Genomic DNA, 12864 nt, shown 5'->3' with positions numbered 1-12864 from the left:
CACACTTCCCACTCTGCACGCTCTCTCATTCTGGCCTTCTACACAGGCCCACCTAGACACTTCTTCTCTGTACACACTGGCCCTCCCTTCGGGCTCCCTCAAGCACCCTGTGTTAGTATATCATCGGCCCTCTCCACAGGCTCACCTTTACTTATGTTAGCATAGGCAATCGTCGAATCGCACCCCTGCTCCGTGTTGACGCTCTCCCCTCAAAACGATATCATTCAGTGGGTACCCTTTGGCGTCGACTCTTTTACCTTAGGCCATGCTACAAGACGAACAACTGGGGCACTCTCCCCTTACTCCTTAACAACAAATCACCACTTCAACAACTTCAGAACCGAGCAACACCCTTATTCCCTGAATGGCGCAACTATACAATCGCCTGCCCTACGTGTAACTCCTGGCTAACCGAGTCCGCCTCTCGCTATGCACTCTCCCTGCTCTAATGCAGTTGTGCTCATTCACACACTTATAATCCCTATGGGGTAGAGTGTACTATAATCTACGACTACTACAGCCGATCGTCCTCCCACCTTGGGGATGGATCCTAAACACCATAGAAATATTCCTCCCCCTTGTGGGAATGCGACCAAGATGCAGCACATTCATGCACGGGTATACTCACGTGTCCTGGGCACGTGTCCTTGCAGGCTTGCCCTTCATCCTGAGAGCGGCAGTGGTCGGGACCAGGAGGACCTTTGCTAACCTGGTGTCTGCAGGGCCTTCTCGGTGGTGCACGTAGAACTGCCCCGATTGCTGGACCTGTGCCCCCCAGGAAGGCAGCCAGAATACCCCCAATTGGCCGAGGGAACTGATGATGTCGCTGGGGCCCCCAAAATGTATTAGGGGTCCTCTCTAAACACATAATGAAGAATTCACCATGAATATTCCAAAAAGGAGCGTACACCAGGCAAGAAGTAATGCTATTTATTACAGCTGGGAAAGCACAAATAAAGCTGCAGTACAGTGGAACAGAACTGGTTGATGAGAGCCGACAAACCCGCCCACTGCACCCTGATCTTTTATACTGCGAAAACAATAGTGGCATAGTGAAAAACTGTTGAAATTCGTACTACGAGTTATGAAGGGTCCCGCGAAGCTGATTGGTGGGGCAATGTCAGTCCATTATGGCTAAATATAGGTTAGTCAGAAATGATTGGAGCAAACAATCCTGCTACCCCCTGGTTCATCACCTCCCTCGTGGTGCCACATTGCTTCCCAGACCATCCCTGTGATTAGTATTTTTTATCACATACTGCTTAATGTGCTGATCTCCAGAATTTGAATCATCTGGCGATGGCCAGCACACATTGAACAAACATGAGAAATCTTGAGCTAGTGGGAAGGGAGACATTCACACGGCATCTGACCAATGAGGCGCCTCATGTTCATCAGCGAGAGTACAAGATGCTTGTTGGTTTTCAAGGACACCAAAACTTAATTTCTGATTGTCTCCTCAGTGCCTTTACCTTGCCCCTCATCCTGCTTCCCAGGCCCACCTGTCAATGGGCAACTTCAAAATGCTGGACACACTGACTGAAACGTTCCAGACATATTTCTGTGAGCTTAATTTTGCTTGCTGACTCTGTGCGTATCAGCTGGTGACTGCTGTCTCCTGGGAATAGCCTGTCTGGGTGACTCTTCCTCCATCCTGCTACCAGGACGATTCTGTCCAATTTTTCCAGGTGACCTACCATACCTGACCTGTCTGGGTCCTCCCCCTGCAGTGTGTTTACCTTTCATTTTCACCTCATTGGGATGGTGCAGCAGCACCCTATATGCTTATGCAATCGTATTCATTGAATTCCCCCAGTTCCCCCCTCGAGCACCTCCACCCCCTTTCACTCCCCTGGCGCCTCAGGCTGCGGTTGTGCTTGGGGCACTTTGTGTGCAGCTGTCAATGAAGCCCTGTCCCCTGCCTGGGGTGTCCCCCTCTCGTTCCCATCATTCTCACAACTGGTAAGTGTGCCCCTTGGACAGCACTGTATCAGCACTTTCACTGCAATTAAATAAACTCTGGATTGAGTGTTACACGTGGCAAACATTCCACATGTATTGAGATTCATGACAATGGGGGTCATTACAACCCAGGCGCTAATTGCGCCAACTTTACCACCATGGTGTAAACTATGTTTACACCATGGTGGATGGCGGATTTACCGCCCCATTCCAAGGTGAGTGGGGCGGTAAATCCCCATTTCCCATTTTCCCTTCCCCATTCCCATTTTTGCCCCATAGGGCATAACGGGAGTGGGGAAGGCGCTAATTACGCCACCGTAAATTACGGTGGCGTAATTAGCATCATGGCAGGTTAGCGCCATGGATTTTAACGGCTGCTAAATGCAGCCATTAAAATCAGAATAGGCGTTAAGGGTTAACGACGGCGTTAACCCTTAACGCCTGGGTCGTAATGAGGCCCAATATGTAATCATGTGCCATCTCATATTTCTCAACGTATAATTGTACACCTTCAATTATCCCTATATTCCCTTTGTTTTGTCATAGGGTTCTGCATCCTTTGGCTTGCCAGATGTTTTGTATTATATTTCCCATTATGGCTGCCCAGTATAGTCAGCAGAGAGGGATCATGGGGGTTGTAGTCCAAAACATTTGGCGAGTCAGACGTTACAGACCCCTTTTTTGGCAGATGTACCAAACCTTTTTACCATAATCATTTTTGTTCTCCTTCAATGTTTCTCCTTCCATTCACTCCTCATTTGTAGTATCACATCTGATGCACAGTATGCTTTTTTTATTGCTACGCATGGGTTTTGATCAACCACTATTCATATTTGATATGATATGATATGGCATTTGAAACGTGCCTATACACAAGTGTTTCAAGGCGCGACGAGGCAAGGAAGGGGGAACAGAGGGAGGACAGAGACAAAGATCTTACTAGGCCAAGTGACATTGAGAGCATAGAAGTGCAGGGGAGACGGAGGGGAAAAGTGCCAGGGGAAAGGGAAGGGGGGCAGTGCTGTACACGGATCAAAACAATAACAAGAAGTGCGGCCAGCAGGTGGCAGGTGCAAGGGTAAGTGCAGACAGCAGTTGTCCAAAAGTGCAGGTAGGGGGACTGTAGGGTTACAGATAAAGACCCAAGTGCAAGGGTTGCCGGGAGGCAGTGCGGGTGTGCAACTGTACGAGCAGGGGCCTGGGGCCAAATCAGAGGGTAGCCAGGTTACCAGTGCAGTATCAGACAGGAAATCAGCAGGGGAGAGGAAGGGAGAAGGCAGAAGCAGAGAGGAAGTTCTTGAGGTGCTTCCAGAACCGGAGATGGTTCTCCTCAAGTTCCAGAGAGGCAGGGAGGCTGTTCTAGAGGGAGGCCCCAGCCGAAGAAAGAGATCTACCATATTTGGGAATTTTGAACAGCTTCACCTTATTTTTCTTCACAGATTTCGATCATCAAAGTTTCTTTCCCCTTCATTATGTTTTCTGCATTTATAATATTTCATTTTCGCATATATAGCATGTTGCTTCTGGTATAGTAGTTGTTGGACCCCAATCTATCCCTGTATTGATAGGTTGCGCCTTTAAACATGTGGCTTCCATGTTAGTAACAGTAAGAAAATAAAAGAAATACATTTTTATTTACAGAATAAATTAATCATGTGCGTCTAAATCATTTTTATTTCACTGTGATAAATTAGCAACAAGACAATTGTTTTATTTAATGACTAAGTGGCATTCAGTTAGGCAGCTGTTAATGGCGATTTCCAAGAAGCCGGATTTTAGCATTGCAGGCTTTTTTTCTTCTTTTAATTTGTTTATTGGTTTTTACTGAAACATGAATGAAAACATTTCACTGTACTGCGTTGTGCAGTGTCTACATCAGTCTCATTATATCACATAATAGATTCTTCCCACAACAACCCCTCCGACTCCCCTGGAACTCCCACGCCCCAACATTGGCCAAATCACCATTGTCCTAACAATGCACAATTTTTTTTATGATTGGAACACCTCTCTCTCTTATTGGGGTTTATCCGCCTCTTCTATGTCTGGAATTTCTTTAGCGAAGAGTGTTTGTAGCAGGACCTCCCATTCTTTGATTCCCCCAGTGGTCTCCATGTGACTGCCTCCGACCGCCCTCCTCCATACTGCCTTTTCAGCCAAAGCCCACCTCTTCAGATCTCTCCAACATTCCTCTACTGCCGGGCCTTTGGGGGATTTCCATGCCATAGTGATTCTGTGTGTGGCTAGTATGCACGTCAAGTCTTTCATTTCATTGATGTGTTTTATGCTTTTGGGGCGTGGAAAGCGGCCCAGCAGGCATGCTCCCTGGGAAAGTACATCCAATCCCAACCCCCTGATATGTAGTCTACGCGCCACTTCCTGCCGGTATTGCCCCACCACCGGGCAGGCCCAGAACATGTGTAGCATCCCAGGATTTGTCGCTTTGCACCTGGGGCATACCTGTGCCATTGTGCTAAAAAACGTTTAGCTCCGCTGAGGCGTCATGTATGCCATATGTGTTACCTGCAGTTGTATAAGCTGCATTCTCGCATTCCATGACACCCTCTTATTATATCCTAGTATCTCTGCCCACTGTGCATCCGTGAAAGTTGCCCCCAGGTCTTCTTCCCATTTGCTCCTTACTACCAAGGGGAGAGAGGCCCATTAGTTAGTAGGAGGTCGTATATCCGTGTTATGGTGTGCCCTCCCTCCGATATGTCATATAGGGTGTCGACTTTCGAATGCCTCTTCATTCATTCTCTGTACACAGGCCATCTATGTGTGATCTCTCCCTTGATATTGCTATGTAGTATGTATTGACCTGTATGTGTGCCCGTATGTAAAAAACAGGGGCCACCCGGCTTTTCCCTGAACACTCCAGGTATTCTACAATGTATCTAACACAATTGGTCAGGGCATATCTGGATTTGAACAACACAATGGTGAAATAAATATATACCCACACTTGTTTTTATCCCAATCAAAATTCGTGATTTTTATAAATTGTTTCACAAAAAATATTTCTGACCTTCACCATTTGGGTATAATGAGTCTCACACCTTCTGTTACAAAACATACATATTTGGCACGGTTTATCGCATAGAAGAGTAACATTTTACGAACTATGTAAAAAAAACTTGTGTTGTCAAGGTTTACCAATGAAAAAACATACAATGCAGCAATTATCTATTTTGAACAAACTTTCACAAATAACAAGTCGACACTACAGTTTTTCAGTTTATGGAATTTCAGTTGCTCCAATTATGCTGGCCTTTATCAGGACGGGGAGGGGTGCAAGTGTTACCTCACTGCCTGTGGTGTAGATCTACAATCAAAATTAAACATTTAATCAAATAATTGTTCACTATACAGAAAATAATTCATAATTTTTAGGCTATTAAATAGCTAAGTATTACCACCAAGTGGAGGTGGGGTTGTTGCTTAAACAAGCCTGCCATGTCATATGACTGAGACACAGTGTATTTGAGACTTCTCCAGGGACTGCACATAAGTGCACGAAGACAGAATCCAAACGAGTAATGGAGTCTTGTGTCAATGTTGATCGTCCACGAGAAAATTGAAGTGGCTGCTATATTACTGGGTATCGGAGCATGTCTTCCCTCTAACCATCTTCTTTCTAAATGATAAAACAAAGAAGAAGAATGGAACTCCACAATCTTCCACTTGAGGTGGATCACATCTGCCAATTAACCATAACAATTAAGTGGTTCTCTGTGAAGCTTACCTCTGTGTATCCATGCAATTATTCTGGATGGCGAGGTTTAATTTGCTACTGAATAGCGTAGGTCTGGGTGGTGCGTCTGCCTTCTCTTCACTGTGTTAATGAATCTGTATTTCCATATTAAAAGAGAAAAACTAAATTGTAGAAACTGCCTGCATGTTTCAAGGATTTATTAATCAAAGAGGGGGGATATCTTACCACCACGCGCTGCAGTTGTGTATTATTGTAATACTTCTTCATGTTGAATGTCCATCATGAAGGGTTCGTTGTTGATCGTTTCTGTCATTAACTAAATGAACAAATTAAATTTAAAAAATAGCCTTTTGGCTATTACTAGACCTCTCTACTTAATCGCATCTGCCCTATACTGGAGTCGATTCATGCTTACCGATTATTACTCTATGACGTGGTCTGATCGAGCCGCCGGATACTGCCATTACAGGCAGTGCAGAGACCTGGCGTTCTTGTTTAGTTTGGAGCCGTGTGTTTCCTAGGCAACCCATCGAGGCGGCCAAACACTTGAAAAAACGGCGGCCATCTTGGACATACATGTGTTCCAATGCTATGTGGTGCGTGATCCACATCATAATGTATCCAACTCAATTTATTCAACCATAGGCCACATGTAAACTTTGCAGTTTTCAATGGTGAATCCTAACAATTCAAAGTGATTTTTAATTTATTTATAAGGTAAATCTTTCATACAATTTTGTATGCGATATCACACCATAAAAATTCTCAAAAATGTATTTCAAAGAAGTCTTTTGTAAAAAAAAGGGGTGTTATTGAGAGATACGGAATGTTATTTTCTTGTAAAAACAAGACCTTTTTCCCTCTTTCTAGGAAAGTTGAATCTGGGTGTTTTCTGCAGTTCGCATACTTCAACTTAAATAGCTTAACTTGCTCCGTCTCTGCACACCCTACTGCTGACTACTGTTGGCATAGCTCTCAACTCACCCGCTTTTGGCGGGTGTCACCCGCCTTCAAAGCAGACGAAACACCCGCCAAGTCCCTCATACGCCCATTCACTTCAATGGGCCTCTCACCCGCCACAAAGAAAATCGGGTGTTTTCACCTAGGTTGGGAGCTATGCTGTTGGGCCTATTGTTTTCTGCTTTGGCCACTGCCCCCCCCCCCCCCGGCTGTTGACCTCTGTTGCATCACCCCTCTGGTCTCCATCTACCATAGCTCCCAACTCACACGCTTTTGGCCGGTGTCACCCGCCTTGTAAACAGCGGACTCACCCGCCAAACCTCATGCACGCCCATTCATTTCAATGGGCCTCTCACCCGCCAAAAGTAAAATCGGGTGTTTTCACCCGCTTTTGCGACATAAATGGTTGAGAGCTATGATCTACACTGTTTCCTGCTTTCCCCTTGGGGTGTGTTATCTGTTTGTGCTTCCTGTGTGCCTCCCTCTGTGTAAACCCTCCCCCTCCGGGTGCTTCCTATGGTGTGCAGCTCTGTGCTGTGCTTCTTTTTCCTCTCGCACTCTCCCCTCTTTCCTCTTCACACCCTCTATGGGTCTCTCAGTCTCTCCCATCTTCTCAAACTGCTACTCTATCTTCTATCCTATCCCTCTCACTAAGTCTGGAAGGGAAAGGTTCAAGAGGGATATCCTGGTCTGCAACCCAGGCCTTCCTATCGCTGATACCTACATACCTACATCAGCGCTTCCCCCAGACAGCCTCTCACCGACATCCTCTTTGTCGTTCCCTCCCCAGACCTTTGGACCCCTCAAAGGGTCTCAGTTCTCGTGTCTTTCTCCTCCTCTCCCATTAATGGTGGCGCCTGATGGGAGCTCCTCTTGGCCTACTTCCATTCCTCAACATCATTCTTGTCTATCTAAATGGTACCGTCATGGTCCATGTCTCTCAGCCCAAACTCCTTCTTCTTGATAGGCATCTCCCTCATCTTCTCCTGCTACCCCTTATAAAACCTCTCTGGCTATCCTGCCACCTCCTTCCTCTTCTGCTCTCTCTCTGGCACCCCCCTCTTCCTCCGCTCGGATCCCTTTGCCACCTCCATTAACTGCCTCTTCCTACTCTCCTGCCCTTCTACCACCTCCACAGGGTGTACCTCCCTCCTGCACCCCACCCTGCAAGTCTTTCAAATGTGGCAATCTGCTCCACGTCCCTACTCTCAACTTTCGCTCTGCTGTCAAACACTTCTCTGACATCTGCCACCTCCTCGAAGACCTTGACCTGGATGTCCTCGCTCTCACCGAGACATGGTTCATGGCCAGCTCTGTCAAGAGTTTTGAAACTCTCATCTCTGAGGGCTACAAGATCCTCTCCTAACCCAGAACCACCCGGCCCGGAGGTGGAGTGGCCCTGATATTTCCAGAGTGGGTCTCTGCTTCTGCCATTCCTACAAAGGTCTACTCCTCATTTGAATGCCTGGAATGCATGCTCATTATCTCTCCTGGCCTCTCTCTGACTGTCGACACCATCTACAGGCCACCTGGCCAGGTCGCCCTATTCCTCTCAGAGGGGACTGACCTCCTTTCTTCTCTCCTGCCCTCAACAGTTCCTCCTCAGCGACCTCAACATAAACCTGGATGCTTTTAATCCCTCCTCTGGGCTCTTCCGCAACCTTTGCAACTCTCTCTCTCTTTCCATTCAACCCTCTGGTCCGACACACTCTGCCGGACACACCTTGGATGTTCTCATCTCCTCAGACATCCCCCTTTATAACCCTCTCACTACTCCTCTCTCTTGGACTGACCCCTTTCTGCTCTCTGCAAAGCCTGCACCAGCACTGCCGCCCTCCTTCTCGGTCATTCGGCCCATGAAGTGAGTGTCAGTAGATGCCTTTGCCTCTACTTTCTTTGCTCCACCTACACCTGCGGATGACTTACACTCTGACACAGCACTCTCCAACCTACATGTTTCTATCTCCATGTTTCTATCTACAACACTCTGGACATCCTTGCACCTGTCATGAGAATCCGTCTGAAGAATACCTCCAAGTGCAAACCTTGGTATGACACCGACCTCGCTGTCCTGAAATGCAAGTACAGGATGGCTGAGAGGAAGTATAGGGCCTCGGCACACCCTTTGACAAACTGGCCTCCCGTCTGCTCAAAAGGCAATACAGACTCTCTGTCCCCTCCAAGAAGAGAGTTCATATCCAAGCCTGCATCTCTGCGGCCTCTAATAACATGGCCAAGGTCTTTAAAATCTGCATGGAGCTCACCAATCCTACTGCAGTCTCCACCTCTTCTGTTCCCTGCCAGACCCTCTCTACGGCTCTGGCTTCTCATTTCACCACTAAAACTCAGGACAGTCAGTCCTCGCCTTCCTCTCCTCTTCCTTATCCCTCCTTCTGTGTGACAACACATGACAATGTTTCTAGACAAATCCGATCTATGAAAGTATTGTCCAAACAGGTGGTCCTCAGCTCTTCCAGAACCATCAAGGACCACATTGCAACCCTCGATCCAGCCTTGGCCGATTTCTGAAATCACTCTTTTGCCACTGGATCTTTCCCCTCTCTCCTCAAGCACTCCCTAGTGCACCCGCTCCTGAAAAAGCTGTCTGCCGATCCTACATGTCCGACAAACTATTGTCTGATTTCTATCACTCCTTTCCTGGGCAAATGTCTGAAAAAGCTGGCCATCTCCCAGTTTATTCTTCATACTGGATCTGTTGGTTGTTTCTATGACCATCAGTCTGGCTTCAGAGCAGCCAAAGGCATGGAAACTGTTCTCCTTATCACCCTTGAAGATCTGCTCCCTAATCTTGACTCCAGCTATCCCTCTGTCCTCATCCTCCTTGTCTGTTCCTCTGCCTTTGACATGTTCAATCATGCCGCCCTTATCAACTGACTCCCTGTGAACCTAGGCATCACAGATCAGGCCCCGGTGTGGCTGACCTCCTTCCTTCTGGACCGACACTCCCAGGTCCAACTTGGGTCCTTTCTCTCCACCACCTCTCTCTCCACTTGTGGTATCTTCAGTGCTCTATCCTCTCACCCTGGCTCTTCAATGTCTTCCTGGCTCCTTTGGCCCACCCTGTCTCCACCTTCTCCTGTAACTTTCAGTGTTATGCTCTCCTTCAGGCTTCCCTCAGCTGCCTTTCCTCCCATCGCTCATTCCTGGCTTTTTATCCGGGATTCAGGATTGGTTCGCCTCCAATGATCTTTGCCTTAATGCCAGTTAGAGCTAGATCCTTCTCATTGGGACCCCTGCTTCTGTTTTCCGTCTCTCACTCTGGTTGCTCTGCCTGGGCCCTCAACCTTCGCCTTCCTGTGAGGCAAAAAACCTTGGTGTCATCTTCTTTCTCCACTCTCTCCTTCTCTCCTCACATCACGCACCTTGTCAAAAAGGCCCACTCCCAGCTGCACCTCATCAGAGGTATTGTACCTTTTCTAAATTTCCCCCAGAAGATCACTTTCACCAGAGCCCTGGTTCTCTCTAGGCTGGACTACTGCAGCAGCCTCTTACTTAATCTACCTCCCTCTACTCTTCGCCCCCTTCAACTAATCCAGAACAGGACTGCAAGACTTATCCTTGGCCTCAAGCCCAGGGACCGTATATCGCCAACCCTGAAATCTCTACACTGGCTCTTGGTAGCTGCAAGGATCAGGTTCGAGATCCTCTGCATCGTCCACAAGGCTTTCTGGGGCCCCCACTACAACCAACTCGCTCTCCCGAAATACCTTCCTCCTAGAGCCCTTCACTCAGCAATCTCCAACACTCTGAGGATCAGACGTTTCTCTAGGCAGAGACCTGGGGGGTAGATCTATCTTCTCTGCAGGTGCCTTCCTCTGGAACAGCCTCCCTGGCCTTCTCAGACTTGAGTTAGACCACCTAAAGTTCCCGAAGCAGCTCAAGACCCTATTTTACTCCTCTGCCCTCTCTCTCTTGCTTCCTTGCTACCTCACCTGTCTGCTGTTCCAACTGGTTGCTTGGTACCCTCAGAGTCTCACTGGATACCAGGCTCTTCCATCACCAGTCTTCCCTTCACTGCCTCCTGGTCTACCGCACACTTAGGGGCTGTGACTGTAATGCCTACAGCCCCCCTGCATCCTTGCACTTACCCAGAGCCATGCTGATCGCACTTCCCCCTACACTCTCGCTTGCATGCCCCCTCTCCCTTCCCCCTGCACTGCTCGTTGTCGCACTTGCACGATCCGAATGACACAAGGCCTAGTAGGATAATTTGTCTTGTATTCCCTCTGTCTTTCCTTCCTTGTCTTGTGGAGCCTAGATACACTTGTGTACAGGCGTGATATAAATGCCATATCATCCCATATCATATCATATATGATTGCCACCACAGAATAAAAAGGGCACTTAAGCACAATATGCATGAAGGAGAGATTGCAGGGTTTAGGTAACTCCTTGGAGGTAATGGATTTCAGGAATATTGGCACCACACTACTTTCACGCTAGTACATTAATTTCAGGTGAGGATTTATCCATTTCGGAGAAGCAGCTTGGAGTGCCTCATGGAGGTGAAATAGGAGAACCATGCCTCAGTGATACAAGGAGGTGCAGTGAGTTGTCCAATATGTTGTCATGGATATTTGTACCCCTCGTGACTGCAGATCAGATGTTGATGAGTACTCTGGATAGGGCAAGTGTCACATGGAGTTCCAAGGGTTGGGGATGCTGATAACACTCTTAACCTGGGGGTGGTGATCTGAGGAACAAGATGAATTGAGGTAGTGATGCAGGAGGTCATATGTGTGCATGCCTGTGCCATTTGTAGGTGGGTTGCAGCTGGGGACAGTCAATGGGCATATAGGTATCTGATGGCCACAGTCACAGCAGCCATTTATTGAGTTGTTGTTTAGTGCCAGGTGATCTGAGAGCCGGAAATTAGTGTTTGGTGTTTTCCTAGGTCGTGTAGGCTCCTTTGAAAAATGGACACCAGTTTGGGTACAGGGCTGGGCCTTGCTGGGGTTACAAATAGTTTGAGTTGGTTTACGCCATCCGATTTCAATGGCGGCACTAGATCATCTCATTGCTTTTGTTATTAGAGTTGATGGTGAGGGCACAGTCATTTCACTTTATGGATGGGACACTTCATGCTTGGCATTTAGGGGTCTCTGTTAAATAGAGGGTAAATGTAGTGACACACCTTGGGCAAAGTGCCAGCTTCAAAGGCAAAGAAGCTGACAACAATGGCTTTCATCCTACACAGATATGTCCCCGCTGGCATAAACACACTTGGTAAGCATCAGCTGGTGCAGTGGGAATGTACCTTGTCTGTCATTTCTTATAGCATACTTGGGTCCAGTTTGTCAGTGCACATGCTGCCTGTTGATCAATGTAGAGCTACTAGCTTGTCCATTGGTTTGTTCACTGCCATGTTTTGTACACTTTCAGTATCACCAAGCAATGGATTTCAATAGGATGTTATCATGTAATGCAGAATTCCCATTTAGATTCCAATCTGATGTCTGATTTACTAAAGTGCATTATGGCTTAGAGCTGCCCCTTCATACTAATGTGTGTTGTTTTTTTTATACACTCATGTGTTGCTTTTACTAATACCATTTGGAAAGGGTTATATATTATCTATGCAGAGCACATCATTTGTCATAGCAGTACATTGAGCACACAATTAGGGATATCAGGGGGCAAAACTATAAGTTGCACGCTGCTAGCTATCCATAAGAAAATCACTTGCTGCCTCAATTCTATACATGAAAGCCAAATATCGCAATCCAATGGCTGGTGGCGAGTGCACATTTTGCACCCTTGAGGTGCTATGTGCTGGGAATTTCATATGCCAGACTGGAGTGTCACTGGATGCCAAAGTCTTAAAAGCGTTGGTGGAAAGTGTGTCGATGCCACACTGAGGAAAGCCTCAATAGGTCATGAATGAAATCATGGCTAAACAATGTAAATGTCAATTAAAACAGGATTGGGCACTTGGGCTGGGCATGAAGTAAGAATGCCTCCTGTCAAGGCCATATGTGCTGCAGGGATGAAGACACCTTGATGTATGCACATTTTGCTTGACACTACAACCGGTGTGTGCCATGTGGCCAATCTGTGTCATCGGGGTGTGAGAAATCCAAAGTAATGGCTTTAGAGAGGCTACCATTTAGCTTGGGCTCTGGCAATACTAGGCAACATGCCCACATGAAGGGTTAATTAGGTTGTCAGAGAAAGAAGGGTAATTGACAGTTCACTTGGCCAATCAG

General features: G+C 47.1%; 1 protein-coding gene and 1 long non-coding RNA gene across 3 annotated transcripts in view; one reads left to right on the top strand and one right to left on the bottom strand.

Annotated features, from left to right (window-relative positions):
• Nucleotides 1–12864, top strand: part of LOC138455172 (fatty acyl-CoA hydrolase precursor, medium chain-like) — a 419018-nt gene that overhangs the window by 162907 nt on the left and 243247 nt on the right. The gene's annotated exons all lie outside the window — the stretch shown is intronic.
• LOC138455156 (uncharacterized) lies at nucleotides 2444–6158 on the bottom strand. 2 transcript variants are annotated; one of them, XR_011261808.1, is made up of 4 exons: nucleotides 5903–6158; nucleotides 5708–5811; nucleotides 5379–5599; nucleotides 2444–5287 (listed from the first exon to the last, which is right to left on the bottom strand). It is a non-coding gene; the product is annotated as an uncharacterized lncRNA (long non-coding RNA). The 2 variants fall into 2 exon arrangements; XR_011261802.1 differs by having other exon boundaries at nucleotides 2444–5599.

Source organism: Ambystoma mexicanum, chromosome 1p (assembly GCF_040938575.1).
Source record: "Ambystoma mexicanum isolate Mex_15411 chromosome 1p, UKY_AmexF1_1, whole genome shotgun sequence".
Classification (NCBI taxonomy): Eukaryota; Metazoa; Chordata; class Amphibia; order Caudata; family Ambystomatidae; genus Ambystoma; species Ambystoma mexicanum.
Note: the sequence above shows the minus strand (reverse complement) of the source record. Positions and strands in the feature narration are given on the sequence as shown.